This window comes from Danio rerio, chromosome 4, assembly GCF_052040795.2.
Source record: "Danio rerio strain M-AB ecotype USA chromosome 4, GRCz13ab, whole genome shotgun sequence".
Lineage (NCBI taxonomy): Eukaryota > Metazoa > Chordata > Actinopteri > Cypriniformes > Danionidae > Danio > Danio rerio.
In genome coordinates this window covers 39,257,744-39,277,500 of record NC_141024.2, presented here as the reverse complement: position 1 = coordinate 39,277,500, position 19,757 = coordinate 39,257,744, and the positions used below count along the sequence as shown (strand labels likewise).

General features: G+C 40.1%; 1 long non-coding RNA gene and 1 pseudogene across 2 annotated transcripts in view; both read right to left on the bottom strand.

Annotated features, from left to right (window-relative positions):
• LOC148680332 (uncharacterized) overlaps window positions 1-19,757 on the bottom strand; it is a 406,127-nt gene that overhangs the window by 42,398 nt on the left and 343,972 nt on the right. The window lies entirely within an intron of this gene.
• The window catches only part of LOC148680383 (uncharacterized), a 106,886-nt pseudogene that overhangs the window by 33,075 nt on the left and 54,054 nt on the right, over window positions 1-19,757 (bottom strand). The window lies entirely within an intron of this gene.

Genomic DNA, 19,757 nt, shown 5'->3' with positions numbered 1-19,757 from the left:
TTGCCATTAAAAAAAGTTTTACAATGCTTTAAAACTTCTCAAAAATGTATCTATCTGTGTATTCAAACTATTATACTTGATTTAGCATAGTCACACAAGTGGCAATCTGTCACATCCATATCAGAGAGAGAGATCACATCCATAAAGATGGTTTTTCCGCATAAATACAGACGCGTAAAATCAGATCAATCAGTCATCTTTGAACTACAGTACACTCAGGGCTGCAAGATGGATTTATTTTAGTATTCTTATCATTAAAATATATCTGAATGAGGATCAAATAACTGAGTTGGTGTTTGAGAGTGAAAACCAACCTGTTTGTTCCTGCAGATCTTCCTGTTTGACTGTGAATGTTTCTTCAATCTTCACATCTTCACTCTCCTCTTTAATAAACGCCATCTTTATAACAGTGTGGAGATCAGTCGCTTCAGCAGGAGTTTTTTTCTGTGTTTGGACACTTTATCCTGTTTAAAATGAACAAAACAATAAAATGTCCTGTTTAAAATAATAAAACAATGAACAGCAACAAAATTCAACACTTGCTTCAACAGTTTCTATTAATGAGAGTAATTAACAAAAAGAGATCAGGTAAAACGTTTCTTTAAAACAGTGGTTCTCAAAGTGAGGGGTCATAGAGGTATTGTTGGTTTTATATTCACACATTCGTTTATTTAGAATTCTCTATACTGTTTACCATGTTACTTTGAATATTCGATCGGAATTAGCATGCAAGTGTAACTTGAAAACAACATTAACACTGTTTATTTGACTGTGAACAATGTTGCACTTTAATAGTCATTGGCTGCTAATATTATTTTGCTATTTGGAGTTTGCAAATAATACTTTTCTGATATTATATTATTAAGGGGAAAGTCAGAATGTCCAAATATAAAACCAACCTATCTCTATGAAATGGAGTACTAGTTTTAATCAGCTCATTTGTGGCTATTGTTTGAATACTTTTCTGAAATTATATTATTAAGGGGAATATCTGAATATAAAACCAACTTTACTTCTATAGATAATTGAGGTAAAGTTGGTTTTATATTTTGGTATTCAGACATTCCCCTTAATAATAACATTTCCTAAAAGTATTCTTTGCAAACTCTAAATATGGAAATCATATTAGCAGCTAATAATTACCAAAGGACAGCATTGGTTACAGTAAATTAATCAATTAGATGCTAATGTTGTTTAGAAGTCATACTTGCATGCTAATTCTGACCGAATATTTTCAGTAACATGGTAAACAATATAGAGACTGCTAAATAAATGAATGTGGGGGTCGCAGGTCACTGGCATTATAGAGGTAAAGTTGGTTTTATATTGGCACATTAAGACTTTCCCTTTAATAATATAATTTCATAAAAGTATTATTTGCAAACTTTAAATAGTGAAATCATATTAGCAGCCAATGACTATCAAAGTGCAACATTTCTCATGGTCAAATAAACAGTGTTAATGTTGATTTCAAGTCATACTGGCAGGCTAATTCTGATTGAATATTTAATATAATTTCATAAAAGTATTCATAAAAGTACATTTAAATTTCATAAAAGTATTCATTGCAAACTCTAAACAGTGAAATCATATCAGCAGCAGTTATCAAAGTAACGTTACAACATTGTTCAGTCAAATAAACAGTGTTAATGTTGTTTTCAAGTCACACTTGCATGCTAATTCAGATCAAATATTCAAAGTAACATGGTAAAAAATATAGAGACTTCTAAATGAACTGATGTGCGAATATAAAACCAACTTTTTTTTATTTTATTTTTTTAATTGAAAATACAAAATCCAAATAAAAGAAAATGGGATTCAACTTTACAACTTGTGTGTCATATATGGAAGGCTCAACACAAAATAATATACAAAGATACAAATGTAATATACAAAAAACATTCAAGTTAAATAAATCCAAGAGTGAAAGGAAAACGCAAAAATTAAATAAATAAATAAATAAAAATTAAGTACAACATATATATCATCTATGGCAAGTTATATACTACAAATAAATTGAACATTTTTAAGGCAATTTTTGTTTTCATTTTAACCAGGGCATCTTTACCTCTATTTTAAAACTCGCATTACACACTTTTCTGTTTCAAACAAAAGCCCTCGGTTACTGAGAATAAAATATTACTACGCTGTATAAATGGTTTAAATAATATTTCCAACAGCGGATACATAATTTAGCATCGGATGAAAAAACTAAAACTTTAATTAAATCGGGTTTTATCCGTAAACATTTAAAAACACAAACCTTTCAACAGTTGAATCAAAGCGCTGAAGCGGCGCCACCTGATGACGTCACACACCACGCCAAAATAAAAGTCTTTTTGTTTAGCTTTTTTGCCCCTTACTATTGCAGTCATGACTTATTGACAAATTTCTTTCTTGTTTTTCACTCTATACTATTTCTGCTCTCTCTCCCTCACATTTCACATTTTAGGTGCTTTATTGGCATGACAAATAACTGTAGATTCATATTGCGACACGTACAAACAAGACAGTGCAAAAAGGGCAGTAGTGCAAACAAACATGGATAAAAAATAAAATACAGAAAAAACACAGAAATAAATAAAATAAAAATAGATAAATAAAAATAAAAAGATTGATCAAATAAAAAATATTCATACAAATTAAAATAGATTAGATCTCTCTCACAAACACACACTTTAGTATTTAAAGTTGATCAAAATGTTTAATCTAAACATTTTAAGACAATTTTGAGAAACTTTTTTTAATCCAGTTCATGATGACTTGCATTTCTACAACACATTATACTTATTAATATCTGAGTCCAAATCACATCCTCATAATTATGACCCCTTATTTTCTTTTCTATTTTTACAACTTCATAGGCCTATATAGTGTTTCTTATTGTTTCAAATGAATTGTCATCTCTTATTAGCTGTGTTCCATGTTTCCTGCCATTCTTTAGCAATATCTTCAGAAATAATATTTCATTTACCCTTACTTACAGAAGCATTAAAGGGGGAGTTCACATAAAAAATTTACAATTCGGTAATTTACTCATCCACTACTTGAGCCAAACCTGTTTGAGTTTCTTCTGCTGAATGCAAATATAGAGAATAAGCTACAGGGTCTAAAAGCAGCCACTATATGGTTCAACAGCTCCTACGGACATGGCTGCTTTTTAAAACATTTTCTGGCACACAAAATGTTCTTGGAACTCGATTACAATTGAACCACTAAAGTCACGTCACAGGTTTTGACAATGTTTTTTGTTCCTTTTCCAGAAAAAACACTGTCAAACCCTTTGAGCATCTCGGGACTCTTGCTGTCTATGACAGATGAGGGAGCTCTCTGATTTTATCTAAATTGTGTTCATTTGCGTTCTGAAGATGACCAAAGTTCTCAGGGGATTGAAACAGCAGATTGAGGGACAATCGTTCTCGAGAGCCACATCGCACTGCTTTTTTCAAATTTATTTATAAATTTTTTTATTGCAATAACAACTGGCCATTACAACAAATAGAAATACAGAAACTGATACTCGTGTGATATTACTCATATATTCATTCATTTTCTTCACAGCTTAGTCCTTTTATTAATCTGGGGTCGCCACAGCAACTCCACACAGAAATGCCAACTGACCCAGATGAGGCTCGAACCAGCAACCTTCTTGCTGTGTGGCGATCGTGCTACCCACTGCAACACTGTGACGCCTCACATATGTGTAATCATTTGAGGTATTAAACAGGTATTGGTGAAGAACTATGGTTACTAAAAGGCACCATTCAGATGTAATGATCTGAGCAATCAAGCATGTATTGTTAAAGACACTATGCTTATTTGTCTTAAGAGATGTTAGGCAGGTCCTGTTCATGTAATATGCTTTAGGCTATCAAGTTGGTATTGGCATGAACAGCTATACCTGTTAACAGGTTTTATATATGTAAAACGATCCTATTCAGTTAATGGTCTGGCCTATTAGCCAGCTATTAATAAAGATGAATGCACATGATGATGAGCCATTTATTTAAATGAATATGTGACACAGATATTTAAATTTCATTGTTGCAAACATGTTACAGGAGTAAGTGCAGTTGTTGTTGTATGTGATGTTCACCACTGTGATTACACCATAGTCAAACAGAAGTCTGAGAAATGCTGTAGTTGGTGTAGGTGGAGCAGGTTAATCACATTAAAAGTTTTGCATTGTGTAGTTAAGAAAGTAAACTCTTGTCATTAAATTACCCTGTATAAACTGCCTAGACAATAATTTAACTTGTGACGTAATTATTTTCTAATTATAAATATATAGCTGCATGACAGATTTAATAGTGGACTCCACAAAGGTAAGAAAAAAGCTTGAAATCGCATCACGTGAGTGCATGAGACCAATAGAAGATCAAAACATGAGCTATATGGAGCAATCAGTCGCTTTTAGCAACGTCTAATCATATTGTTTAATCCCACCCTTTTTTGCAGCGCTGTACGAAAGAATTTTGCAAGCACAAACTCTAGAGTGACTGCAGCCCAACTTGCTTTCAGATTAACTATGCCCAGCTGCTATATATATATATATATATATATATATATATATATATATATATATATATATATATATATATATATATATATATATATATATATGAGCCTACCTTAGACAGAGTGGGTGCATTTAGAAGCTGCTGTGCTGTGAAAGTTTCTGATTAAAAGTAGCTTTCTTGGTTTCTTTGTGTTGCTTGATTTGTGCCTGTACCATAACAGATCTCTCTTGCTGTGATATGTGTCTTGGTAACCTTTAATGTGTTGTGTTTTTTGCTCATTGATTCGACTGCATTGAGTGAGTGAGTGAATTTTCCCTCCTTCTCATGGTTAAGAGATAAAGCTATATAATAGAATTAGTTATATTTCAGATAGTTTAAATCAATTATTAGCAACAAAAGACCAATTTTATAAAGATGCAACACCACAACAGAAGGTAGGATCCAATATGCAGGTTTATTCACAGTCAGGCAAGCAGTGGTCAATACAGGGGCAAACAGATGTATGAGGGCAATCCAGAGTCACAGTCCAATACAGGCTAGAGGTCAGAAAGGCAGGCGGCAGGCAAAGACAAAGAGGCAAACAAGGCTAACGGTCGGTACACAAGATAACAAGACAGGGAAACCGCGTTGTAATGTCACCTTACAGATAAACAAGACTCTGCAAACTGAAGGGGTGAATGTGTGGCTTAAATAGTGTGTGTTAATCAGTCTCTGAAAGTCCTCAGGTGTGCAAATGTAATCAAGCTAGATGAGTGAGCAGGCGTGAGTGTCTAGGAGAAGTGCATGTATGCATATGTAGTCCAGAAGAAGGCAGATGTGTAGTTTCATGAGTGAGTGTTTACCAGCGACATCTGGTGGTTGTTCGCTGGTGAACATGACACTTCTAAGGCCAAAAGTAGCAAAAAATGGACAGCATGTGATAGCTTTACTGTGTTAAAAACAAGTGTGCCGCAAGCCTGCGTTTGAGTGAAGGTCTCGGCCGTTAGATCGCCCCCTGGGGGCTGGCTGCAGTACAAGTCATAAAGCCAGCCTCCTCCGTGGTAATGAAGGAGACTTGAGCCCAAATAAAAAAATTAATTACACTTGCAATAAACTGTCCCGAAAGATGGTTCTGGTCGATTAAGGCACTGGTTATTGTGCTGAAATAGGTGCAGATCTTCATTTTTGTAAACAGTTTGTTTTTAGCAGTAATTTAATGCTGGGCGTGTCATCGTGATTGACAGCTGTGATTGACAGTTTCTCAAAGCGCGGCGTCTGAGCTTCGGCAGAAGACTGAAGTGTTATTACTCGATTTCTGTGATATTTTACTATGACAAAATGAGTTCAGCAGTAAACTACAGTTTCTGACATACATGATCTGGTGGAACACTGTTTATTCGCTAAGGTCAGAGCTTTTTTCGGGCTTTATTAGTTTGCTAATACACGCCTAGCCACCCAGATAGCAAAATACACTGGGGCCAGTTCTTGCCTGCCGGAGACTTACCTCTCAGACTGACTACCTCTGCTGGACCTACTCCGGATGCCTGGACTCGCTGCCCGATTCCAGCCTGAGTCAATTGAGCCAGATGCGGCGGCCGAGCGAGCAGGCGCTGCCGCATGCGAGCCGGAATCAGCCCGCGACGCCGCGAGTAGGTTATGTGCGCTGCTGCCCGGAGCTGGCGCGATTGAATCTTCATTATATAAAACCCTCACATTTGTTAACGTTATTACAACCATTTTTGTTGATATGAAAACAAACGCATGCTACTATGTGAACGCAAAGTGTATCACTGAGTTTAACCTTTGAATAAAGATGCAAACAGCATACATAGCAATTATTTAAATAAAGGACAACATAAATAACAATAAACCTGTATCGATTGCACAAGTATTAAATAATAATACAATTGAATACATTTTGTAGTGCACAAGAATTAAGAAATACGAAAATGACAATAAAATAAACCCATTTAAGTACAGGGAAAATACAGGAGATCGTTAGCAGTAATTCTCTTTGTGTCTTATAATAATCTCCACGTTGATCTCCTGTAAGGTTATTTGAACTTGCTTTACAGGACGTCTCTGCATTTTAAGTTTTGGCATGTTATTAAGTAATCTACTGAATGTGCTGTTATAAATCATTATAAGGTTCTTGAAATCGAATCTTATATAACCTAATAGAGCTGTAAATGTTAGATATTATTTATTTACATCATTTACTGTTGGCGTTTTATTTGAACACTCCAGCTAACATTAAAATGAATGTAAATTCCTCGTTGCCACATATAATGAAGGCATCGAATAAACCAAATGAAAACGGAGGCAAAAAAATTAAATAAACAAACAATTCAAGCGAAAATGAATAAACAATATACTAGTGATGTTGCAGCAGATAGACATTGTATTAATAGTGCAAAGTTTTTTTGCACAAATTCACAAATTGCAGGGTTGGGATGTGTTAATATCCTGTTGATATTTAGTAATCTTGCTGTATTTATCTTCTAAACGCACGATTCCCGCATGGTAAATCGTTATGGTGTGTAGGCTATATTTTGGGTTCTGTTGATGGCTAATTAAAAATAAAAACCTTTCTAAAAATGTATGTGTTGTTTATATGTTATTGTTCATATTTTACAAGTGTTATTTCTACCCCTATGAAGATATCAAATACCAACAACAAATATAACAATAAGAGAATATATTATTTGTGCTCATATTCAGGCTAGAGTGTATAAAAGATCGTTTATTTCTGCAGTCCACCATGTATTGCTTTTATTAAAGTTTAACAGCTTACATCACACCATTTTTAAACCGTATATTATTGTGTTTTTTTAATGTAAGTGCTTCTGTTTACATCAGTGAGCGTTTGTTATAGTGCAGACACCGGCAGTCGAGTGAGAAGTTCAGGGGGCATGGTTGATTTTACATAAAGCGTTTGGTTGGAAGCTCGACTCCGCTCATTTTCGCGGCTCCAACAGACAGTCCTTCTGCGCATGTCAAGGCTCCAATTTCAGCAGTCTTTTGCGACAGTTTGTGCCCGTCAAGCAGGCGTTTTGCCCTCAAGGCGTTCAATGGGAAAAGGGGCTGTCGCGTCGTCCATATTTTTTACAGTCATTGGTCAAAACAGATCCTGAAATGGACATATTAGCCGTGCTTTGTCGGGCTGCTTCGGCCATGGGGTTGGAGATGGTTTATCCCCCAGCTCCGCGGCCGGACTGACTAGATGGGTGCTACGAAGAGGACCTAAGTCTTCGAAGCCTCTCGTCCACTTCTTCCCGGAGGTGCACAGTAGGCTCACGCAGTCTTGAAGGGCACCTTTCTCAGCCCGTGCTGCGTGTTCCTCTGCCTTCACCACTCTTGACAGCCCTCACCACTCAGGTCGAGCGCGCGATTGCGGTCAATCTTTGTCCGCGTGGCGCCTCTTCCTCGACGGGTCCGCCTCGTCTCCCGTCCAAAGCCTGTAAGTTATCTGACTCCCTAGAAGCCAGAGCTTACAAGGCTGCGGGCCAGGCTACTTCCGCCTTGCACACGATGGCCACCTACCAGCGCTACCAAGCGCAGGCGCTGACCGAGCTGCATGAGGGTGGGTCCAACCCAGGCTTGTTACATGAGCTTCACATCGCAACCGACTATGCTCTTCGGACCACTAAAGGGCTAAACATACTCAAAATCACTGGTGGAAAAAACATATTCTGTGATTGTGTACATTTTGCCATGGCCTCTTTTGGTTTTAATAAACTTATTCAGGTTTTTTCAAACCTTTTAACAAAAACTTTCTCCTTTCCCATGGCTGTTGCGATTTCTAGCCAAGAATTATTGATTATCTAGTTATCTCTCTGATCACGAGTCATAAGATGTGTGTACAGTCGTACTGTTACAGACAAAATCTCTTTAAAGTGTTTCATATTCAACTCAAATCAGTTGCGGCGCCGTGCACACTGTTCGCTCGATTCTCAAAAAATCCCTGACGCACCGCCAGCCGAAATCATGCCGCGTGCACCCAGAGCGAACCTCCGCAAACTTCACGATGACGTCACATTCACTGCGCGCACTCATGCGAACGTGTCGAGTATAAACCAGGCTTAAGTCCGCTGCGTGTGCGTTGGGGAGGACGATGTCCACATTAGTGGTCCAGGAGCGCCACCTCTGGCTAAACTTGGCTGATATGCACGAAGCCGACAAAGTCCGAACTTACATTTTCCCATTTTGCCATCTGTTTCACTCTATAGGTTTTACCACAAGAGAAGAGCGTCACATCACTTTCCTGCTTTGTTGCAAATTGTGTGACATTACCCAGGCAGAGGAGCTTGGCTGGACATGCCCTGGCCTGAACCAATCACATGGATCGAGCATGATATTGTTAATATTAGGAGAAAAATACATAAAGTGTTGTTTTTTTTTTTGAGTCAAACATTTTGGACAACCCTTGAACAAAATTTTAGACCTCGTAAAAAGACGGTTAAGACTTTTTAATACCTTTTAAGGGCTTTCATTTTTTTTAAATTTTGCAACTTTTAAGACCCCACTGATACAAAGTAATAGGGTATAAATAATAAATACCAATAATAAAAGTAGTGCTCTGTTAAACTTATAAAAAATAAAAATCTTTAAGCATAAAACATGGTGTACCTAGAACAACCTAAGATACAGTAATGCCTTTTTTTTTTAGAAACTCATTTTTTCTGCCGTTTTTGTCTTCATTGAGATATGTCAGTATTTAGAGAGGAAATAAAATTGAAGAGAGAAGAGGATGGTTTGGGAAAGAGTCTAACTTAAACTCATGATGCCTGAAGTGCAATGGAACTACACCTCTTTTCCACCTGCACATCTTGTAAGCCTTCTATAAACTGCTTTGCTTTTTCACTCCTAAATTGTTCCTTATTTTAAAAATATTTAAAAAATGATTACAGATTGTTTTCAATTAAATAATACCCAAAAAGATGGTAAAAATGTCTGGGGGGATCAAACAATAAAATCAAGATTAAAAATTTTGCTTTAAATAATACTAGCAGCATTTTTATTTTTAGCTTAATCCCTTTACAATTTAAATGCACCGGAGGAGATTTCTCTGCATTAGAGCTGCTGTGATTTGCTGATATAATTGTAACGTTTCAATGAGAGTCAGAGAAGATCCAATAGCAAGTGTACAAGTTTATTGTGATGACAAATACAAACAGTGTCAGGCTAGACGGACGCATGACACAGGGCAGGAAACAGAACGGGGAAAACCAGATCCAGATTACTCCGCAGGGCCTGAGCACAGACACACAAACATGAGTGATAACAATGAACTGACACAGACACACAAAAGCGTCGCCCAGATATAGGCACCATGATGAGCCTCAGCTGGCGAACTAATCAGACCAACTGAATGACGTCATAACACGTGAGCCTAACAAATCCACATGGATAACCAAAACAAAACAAACCCACGTGATCAACATACACTCCGGAGAAGCGCACAAACCTGCAACCGTGACATTACCTCCTCTCCTACGAGCACCTCCTGGTGCTTCCAGAAGAGCTTACCTGGCGATTGTAATCATCGATAAGAGAGTGATCCAATATGTCCTTTGCAGGAACCCAACTCCTCTCCTCCGCACCATAACCTTCCCAGTCCACCAAGTACTGAAATCCTCGTCCCCTCCGTCTCGAGTCCAGAATGCGCTTAACCGAATAAACGGTCTCCCCATCTACGAGACGCGGCGGGGGGGGAACCGGAGTGGGCGGGTTAATGGCCGTATGAAAAACGGGCTTTAATTTGGAAACATGAAACACGGGATGTATTCTCCTGTACGCTGGAGGAAGTTTGAGGCGGACTGCCACCGGACTAATGATCTTGATGACAGTGAATGGGCCAATAAATTTAGGTGCAAGTTTATTACATACGGAACGCAAGGGAATATTCTTAGTTGAAAGCCACACTTTTTGACTGACGACGTAAACGGGAGGCTTCGACCGGTGGCGATCGGCTTTAGCCTTGGTGCGCGCACCCACTTGGAGGAGGGTCTGTCTGGCTCTGCTCCAAGTGCGTCGGCACCTCTGGACAAAGGCGTGGGCAGAGGGGACCGCGATTTCGGATTCCAGACTGGGAAAAGCTGGTGGCTGGTATCCTAAGCTACACTGAAACGAAGAGAGGCCCGTAGCCGACACTGGTAATGAATTGTGTGCGTACTCCACCCATGGGAGCTGCTGACTCCAAGAGGCGGGATTTTGGGAAACCAAACAACGTAACATACGCTCGAGATCTTGATTGGCCCTCTCTGTTTGTCCGTTACTCTGAGGATGAAAACCAGAAGAAAGACTTACAGTCGCTCCCAATAAATGACAGAATTCTCTCCAAAATTTAGAGACAAACTGGGGTCCCCTGTCAGAAACCACGTCCGTCGGGAGGCCATGAATGCGAAAGACGTGATTAATGACAGCATCTGCTGTCTCTCTGGCTGAGGGTAATTTGGGCAGAGGAATGAAATGAGTAGCCTTCGAGAACCGGTCCACAACGGTCAAAACAGCCGTACTGCCACCAGATGGCGGGAAACCAGTGACGAAATCTAGCGAAATGTGCGACCAGGGTCTCGAAGGCACTGACAGGGGCTGAAGGAGTCCAGCAGGGGGGCGATTAGAAGTCTTAGAAACAGCACAAACAGAACAGGCCAAAACAAACTCGCGTATGTCCCGTGCCATAGCTGGCCACCAAAACCGCTGTTTAACCAAAAATAATGTACGACTCACCCCAGGATGACAAGCCACTTTGGAGGAATGTCCCCACCGAATGACGTCAGACCGAATCTCCTCCGGCACAAACAAACGACTGGGTGGGCATCCGACCGGGGGCGTTACCCCATCCAGGGCTGTGCGGACCCTGCTCTCGATCTCCCATGTTACTGCAGAAATACAAATCCTCTGGGGAACGATGGGCTCAAGAGACGTATTGCGCTCGGAAGAATCAAAAAGACGGGATAACGCGTCGGGTTTGATGTTTTTAGAACCCAGTCGATATGAGATGGTAAAGTCAAAACGTCCGAAAAATAATGCCCACCGAGCCTGCCTGGAGTTAAGTCGTTTGGCGAACCTGATGTATTCGAGGTTCTTATGATCGGTCCAAACGATAAAGGGAACCCCCGAACCCTCCAACCAATGACGCCACTCCTCCAAAGCGAGTTTGACAGCCAACAACTCCCTATTACCAATGTCGTAATTTTGTTCAGCGGGAGATAATCGGTGAGAGAAAAACGCGCACGGATGTATTCTGTCATCCGAGGCTGCGCGCTGGGACAGGATCGCGCCCACGCCCACCTCTGACGCGTCAACCTCCACCACGAACTGCCGGGCTGGATCAGGTGTCACCAGAATAGGAGCTGAAACGAAGCGGCTCTTTAGTTTAGTGAATGCAACCTGTGCTGCACTCGACCACCTGAAAGGCGTCTTGGCGGAGGTTAAGGACGTCAGAGGGGCGGCGAGCTGGCTGAAATTGCGAATAAAACGCCGGTAAAAATTAGCAAAGCCCAAAAATCTCTGCAGGGCCTTACGAGACTCGGGGATTGGCCAATTCACCACAGCCTGAACTTTCTCTGGATCCATGCGCACCCCCTCGACTGACACAATGTGTCCTAGAAAGGGAACAGACTGTGCATGGAACACGCATTTCTCCGCCTTGACAAAAAGCCCATTCTCTAGCAGCCGCTGAAGCACTCGCCTGACGTGCTGCACATGTTCCTGGAGAGAACGAGAAAAAATCAGAATGTCATCCAGGTAGACATAAATAAACTGATCTATCATGTCTCGCAACACGTCATTTACGAGTGCTTGGAAAACCGCAGGAGCATTAGAAAGCCCAAACGGAAGAACACAATATTCAAAATGCCCCCTGGGGGTCAAAAACGCGGTTTTCCACTCATGACCCTGCTTCATGCGAACCAAATGATATGCTTTACGGAGATCTAATTTCGTGAAAAACAAAGCCCCCTGCAGACGCTCGAACGCTGAAGACATCAGCGGCAAAGGATACGTATTCTTCACCGTGATGCTGTTCAGCCCTCGATAGTCTATACAAGGTCTAAGAGACCCATCCTTCTTTTTCACGAAAAAGAACCCCGCCCCCGCCGGAGAAGAAGAGGGTCGTATGATCTTGGCCGCTAGAGAATCAGAAATATATTTCTCCATGGCCTCCCTCTCAGGAATGGAAAGAGAGTATAACTTGCCTTTAGGCGGAGAGGTACCTGGCAATAAATCTATTGCACAGTCATAGGGACGATGAGGAGGCAGAGAAGCAGCTCGAGACTTACTGAACACTCTCTTCAGGTCGAGGTACTCACTGGGCACGTTTGACAGGTCCATGCGCTCCTCCTGAAACACAGAACAAGAAACAGCAGAACGAGCAGACGAAAGACAAGACTCATGACATTTCTCACTCCACGAAAATATGGAATTAAGACCCCAATTAATGTGAGGTTTATGAAGAATTAACCATGGATGTCCTAAAACCACCGGTGAGTTGGAACAGTCTGTTAAAAAAAATGAAATGTGTTCAACATGATTTCCAGACGTGATAAGTTTTATGGGTTTGGTGGAGTGAGTGATAGTGGGAAGGGAAAGCCCACTGAGGGCGCGTACTGCAATGGGTTGTGACAGTGCAATAACCGAAAGTTTAGAACTGAAAGCGAAACTGGAGTCAATGAAATTTCCCTCCGCCCCGGAATCGACGAGGGCATGGGTGTCACGACTTCCGGAACCCCATGATACAGTGACGGGCAATAAAGTGGCAGCCGTTGAGGATTTTTCCAAATTAATTTCACCCATCAGTAACCCCTTACCTACTGATGGGTGTCGTCTTTTACGGGACAGGAAGCCACCCGATGACCCGCCCCTCTGCAGTAGAGGCAGAGTCCCTCCGTTCTCCGTCGGCGCTTTTCTTGCACGGACAAGCGGGATCTCCCCAGCTGCATGGGTTCCGGGTCAGCGCTTACCGCTTCCGGTGTCGCAGTTAATGCCGGAAAGTCAGGAACGGGATCCGAAAATCTGCTCTGCTGCAGGCGAGTCTCACGCCGAAGCAGTCTGGTGTCCACATGGATGGCCAAATCCACCAGCTCGTCCAGAGTCTTCGGAAGATCTAAGGAATAGATCGCATCTTGCAGACGATCAGACAATCCGTGCAGGAACATGTCCCACTGGGCCTCCGCATTCCAGCCGCATTCAGCGGCTAGTGTTCGGAACTCAATCGAGTACTCCGCTACGCTCCGATTTCCCTGGCGGAGTTCAGCGAGGACTCGGGCGGCCTCTCTCCCGGAAGCGGCTCGATCAAAGACCTTCTTAAGTTCTTTTGAGAACAGGTCAAACGTAGAGCAGCATGGTAGCTTTTGTTCCCAAGCTGTAGTTCCCCACTGAGCCGCCTTTCCCGAAAGGAGGGTGATGACAAATGCCACCTTAGATTGTTCAGAGGAAAATAATGACGGCTGCAGTGAGATGTAAAGGGAACACTTAGACAGGAAGGATCGGCACAAGAGAGGCTCTCCAGAATAGCTGGTCGGAGGTGGAAGACGCGGCTCAACAGAGCGACCAGGAACTGCAGGCGCTGGTGACACTTCCGGGGTCGGTGCAGTCTCGGGGGCAGGTGGAGTATCAGCCTGTGCAGCACGAGTAACCAGTTGTTGGACCTGGGATGTGAGCAATGAAACTTGGCCAACCAGGGCCTGGATCGCCTGAGCCGTGGTGGCCAGAGCCTCATCCTGACGGTCGATCCGAGCGTTGCTGTGGGAGACGAACTCGGAGATCTGGGAAACACTCGCTGGATCCATGTAAAAGGTCAGTTCGTTCTGTAACGTTTCAATGAGAGTCAGAGAAGATCCAATAGCAAGTGTACAAGTTTATTGTGATGACAAATACAAATAGTGTCAGGCTAGACGGACGCAGGACGCAGGGCAGGAAACAGAACGGGGAAAACCAGATCCAGATTACTCCGCAGGGCCTGAGCACAGACACACAAACATGAGTGATAACAACGAACTGACACAGACACACAAAAGCGTCGCCCAGATATAGGCACCATGATGAGCCTCAGCTGGCGAACTAATCAGACCAACTGAATGACGTCATAACACGTGAGCCTAACAAATCCACATGGATAACCAAAACAAAACAAACCCACGTGATCAACATACACTCCGGAGAAGCGCACAAACCTGCAACCGTGACAATAATTGTCTAAGTCTGCAATGATAATCAGTAAATAATTAGTAGCAACCTATACAGTATGTGTGTATGCATGTATGTATGTATGTATATTGTTCACCCATCCCCACCAACGACAAATGCAAACCTTTGCCGCACTAAATCATACCACTCAGTAGAAACGGGACATTACCTTCGTGGCACTAAAATGTTGTGTTGAAAGGCAAGTTTAAAGTAAAGTTATGTTTGCTATCAGAAATCTTTAGTTTTTGTTAGCAGAAAGTTAATTACTGTATTGCAAAATAGGCACACATATTCACTCACTGTAATGTCCAGTGAATGGCAGATTAATGTTTCTTCACAAAAAAGTACAATCTTTTAGCACATAAATATGCAGGCAAACTGAGATGCACCATGTTACTTGCATGCTTGATATTTTCAAATACTCACAGTTCAAAGTCTCTGCATTCTCCCTGGCCAGTGGTGAGTATGTCCTTTCAGTGCCGATAGCTACATATGAAAAAAGAAAGAAAGATGTTCAGAAAGCACTTATGTTTCTTACTACAATCAAACTGATGCACATTTTTACAGTCAAGTTTAAGACTTTTTAAAGCACGGGTCACCAATCTCGTTTCTGGAGGGCCGGTGTCCCTGCAGGATTTAGCTCCAACAGCCTCAACACACCTGTCTGGATGTTTTAAGTATACCTAGTAAGACTCTGGCTGTTTCTCAATATGCGTTCTTTAGCAGTCTTGCGTCCTCGTGTTCTCGTGCAACGTCATCATCAGCTGCCTAAGTTCAGTTCCAATACTCAAGACTGCAAGTACGGAGGACGCGTGAAACTTCCCGGATGTGTTCTTGATATCAAGGACGCACTGATGCAGACTTGAGCACAGAACTCGCTCTGGAAGTCCCAGAAGTCATTGCGACTGGAGTTAGGAAGCGCAGCATTTTATTTAGATTTATTATTAAAGTTCAGAGATACAATTTATTTACCTCAGGAGTTTTCCTAAATGAAACGGTGAAAGTAAACATTAACATTAATATCTCAATAAAGGAATAAACAAATTAAGGGTGTTTGTTTGCTGAAATTCATATTAAAATTTGTTTTATTTATATTGTGCAACATACATTTATAATGTTTTTATGCAAAATATATATTTTGTAGAGCGGGAAAGAATAAATCGCTGTATGAGTGCTGTAATGTTTAAATAATTTACCATTTAAAACGCGTGAAGGTCACATGACCATCAGGAAGAACGTAGCATCCCATTTCTCAAAGGACGCATTCTCTGCCCTCGCGGTCTCCTGAGTTTGTTCTTCCGAAGACACCTGGCAAGACCGGTCTCCACAAGAACGCAAGTCCGTTCTCTGCATTCTTGGAATTGAGAAACAGCCCTTGACTATTAGCTTGTTCAGGTCTGTTTGATTAGGGTAGGCGCTAAAATCTGCAGGACAACGGCCCTTCAGGAACAAGTTTGGTGACCACTGTTTTAAAGGGTCATGACACCCCCCACTTTTGGTTCAGGTCTACCTCCGAATTTTTTCAAAAGATGCATCATAATGAGCGTGGAGCTCCGCGAGCAAAGGGCTGGAGTGGCCGTGTCCAGCAGGGAAGAATGAAGGGAGCAAACAACTGTTGTCAGTTAGCTCACAAAATGAGACACAAACCGTGAGGAGATGCATGATTTTATAGTTTACAAAGTTAAAATGCAAAGAAATAAACAGTAATTTAATGCCCTGCTACATCGTTATTCATAATTTCATATATATATATATATATATATATATATATATATATATAACCGCAATTTAAGTCATTATAAAGATAATCATGTTCATATAAACACAATAAATAATGAATCAGAGGTCTGAATGCAGACTCAGTGCAGCAGCTCTTTTGCCTTGTCTATTTTAACCATTAGCCCTGCTGGTAATCTGGAGAATTTAGGTGAACACAGCAGCACGGCGATGTTTTTAAATGTGAACAAACTCCACTAATAAAAGACAATGTCCGCCATTCTCCAATTCTCGTACTGCTCTCTTGACAAAAAAAGCTTGCTGCACACAAACAGCTTTGCTGTATCGGCCCTGACAGCATCACAGCTTGGCACTGGCAGGTCTGGCTTGCCTTCGGAAAGCATGTGCAGTCATAAATAACTAAGAAGCAGAGTCTTCTCATAGGATAAAAAAAACTTGGCTATGAATAATAATGAGAAAGCGACGTGCCATAACTCCACTTGCAGTTTTGTGCTGTCACCGATTTTGATCTGCCCCAAAAATAATTTTTAACCCGGAAGCTGAAATTAGCTGACAAAAGCTCTAAATTATTCAGTTTTCCCACAATTAAAGCTAAGAGGTGCTAACATTGTCCTAACTGATGCTCAACACACACAAATCTGTTAAAATATCAAAAAAGTACTCAAGTGTTTCATGAACCTTTAAGACAATTTTAAGATAATAAAATTGTAATACTCTACCATATGGAGAGCAATATTGACAAAAAAAATATCTCAATATTAGGGAGGCTTCAATCGATTACCACATTTCATGACTCGATCGATAGCTGCTAATCTGGCAAATCTCATGAACCGATTGCAAGTTTTGTTTACGAGTTTACAAGCAGAGGAAGATGCACATGGCACCCATATATTATACATCAACAGCGCTACAACACGTGAAGAGGTAAATGATGTGTGGGGGTCACTGTGATCACTTTGCCTGCATCACAGCAGCTAAAATATAAACAGATGTGGTGCATCCTCTGTTTATGCAGTTTATTAGAGCAACTCATGCCAGTGATGGTCTCTTTGTTTCAAATGCAGCCAATGTATATCTATTTTTTTTTTTACTTTTGTGACGCAAGCAGGGCGTTATTGATATATGTATACATAATATATTTAAATACTCACAAGGTAAAGGCTCCGCCTCCTTGACTAGTGGCCGAGCACATGTCCTTTCTATACAAGTAGCTGTATAGAGGAAAAATAAATTAAAGCATGAAAATAATGAATGATAATAATAATAATGCCTTATATACTATGATATTTAATTGTATCCCAAATTCTTCTTTAAACCTACACATAATCCCATAATTCACCTACACAAAAAAAATCTGGCAAACTTTAAGAGGGTATCTGCATGTTTCCAAGAGTTACATTTAGGACTTTTTAACCAGGATAAAGAGTTGTTTGCCTCAACATGACCTTTTCTTTGGGTGAATCTGTGTCATAAAGATGTCATAGAAAGAGTCTAGATCCCGAGTTTTAGGAAAATCTGCAGTACTTCAGAAGAAAATGCTAGATCCACAATTTTTCCAGTGTTTACTTGAGTTTGCAATAATGTTTTATCATACTTCAAGTGCAACAATACTTTTTTTCTAAATAGATTTATCAAAAATGTACCAAAATGTAATTTTCCCATTAATTTACTCACCAACAAGTCATTCAAGATGTAGGTGGCTTTTATCTTTGGTAAAAGATTAAAGAAGATTTTAGCTGAATCTTTGGTCCTTGGTGATTCATATAATGACAGTGAATGGGGATAGGTCTTTTAGATTAAAAGTAAAAACAAATAAAACAGGTCCAAAACAGTAGCCATGGCTCCCTCCCCATTATTTACAATATCATTTGCTTTAATTCACATCCATGTGCAAATGGAGTCAAGTTGTGGTTACAAAATTCTGATTAAGTAGGGCATGAAATGGCGGCAGGTCAGGTGATGCAGTTTGTTGATAGATATTTTCAATTACATTGCCAGCGCTCTAACATTTGCATAATCAAAACAAAATAATTTTTAACTACAAATGCAAACGGCAAAGATCTGTTTGACGAGGCTGTGGATTAAATCTAATAATATCATAAATAATGTTCAGTTTCTTAAACAGATCTATCGTTTCTCTTCATAAGGCCTCAGTATGTCAGCCATGGCTATTGATTTGGGCTTGTTTGTTTGTGTTTTCACTCTGAAAAACCAATCCCCATTCACTGCCATTATATGAATCACTATAGTCCACAGATTCAGCTAAAAATCTTTAATGCTTAAAATAATGTCACCTACATCTTGCATGACATGTGGGTGAGTAAATAAAAAGGATATTTTCCTTTTTGTGTGAACAATAATTTTACCCTTTAATACTTTAAGACCCCACAAACACACCCTGTAAATTCAGAGAAAAAAATAGAGGGACTTTTCTAGAATAAATGTATTGAATTAATCCACAAAAACAATAGGTTTAAAATCAATAAATGTATCAAGCGTGTAAATCTTACATTCCATGATTGGGCTGATATGGATATCTGGAGCAGCTGGAAGTGATGAGATGGCCTCAGTCTCATCCTCATCCTCATCAAAGAAGCGTGCCCTTTTGCTTAAACACACATACGTAAATTAAGTTTAAAGTTCTCAATCAGCAGCTATACCCTGCTCTGTGTGTTGTACTTACATCCGTCTTTTTTTACCGCTAAGAGGAGGCGAATCCATATCAGTGAGATCTGTGTTATTTTCTGCCTCTGGTAGTTTTTGCCTGGCCTCCTCATATGTTTCTATATATAAACAAACAGAAACAAAAAAGGTCATGCGAAGCAAACTAACAAAGATATGAAAAATTGTGAAATTATGAAATAATATTCAAAACAATTCAACCAAACCATTAGGTGGAAGCTAATGTGCTGTACCTCTTGTTAAAATGATCCTAATTTTGTAGGGAGTCCAGGACGGTCTTGGCTTCACCATTGTTTTAATTGCTTTTACTCTGTCTTTGTTTTTGTATGGAGGCCACATACAAATATTGTCCCTCACCCAGTTTTGGGGGACAACCTCCACTTCATTTGTGGATTCAAAGATTACGATATGGTACATTCTTTGGGAAATAAAAGAGAAGAAGTTACAATTCATTTTAAATACAGAAAGTATTGTCAGGTATTGTCTTGGTTTTTAACACAAGGAAAGAAATTTGGTAACAGGAATGAGTAAAAACATGAAAAACATGACTAAAGCATGTAATAACATGTGAATTTAACATGTAACACGTGTAATAAAGCATGTATTTAACATGTTATAAATTTATTTTGAAATATAAAAAAGATCTTA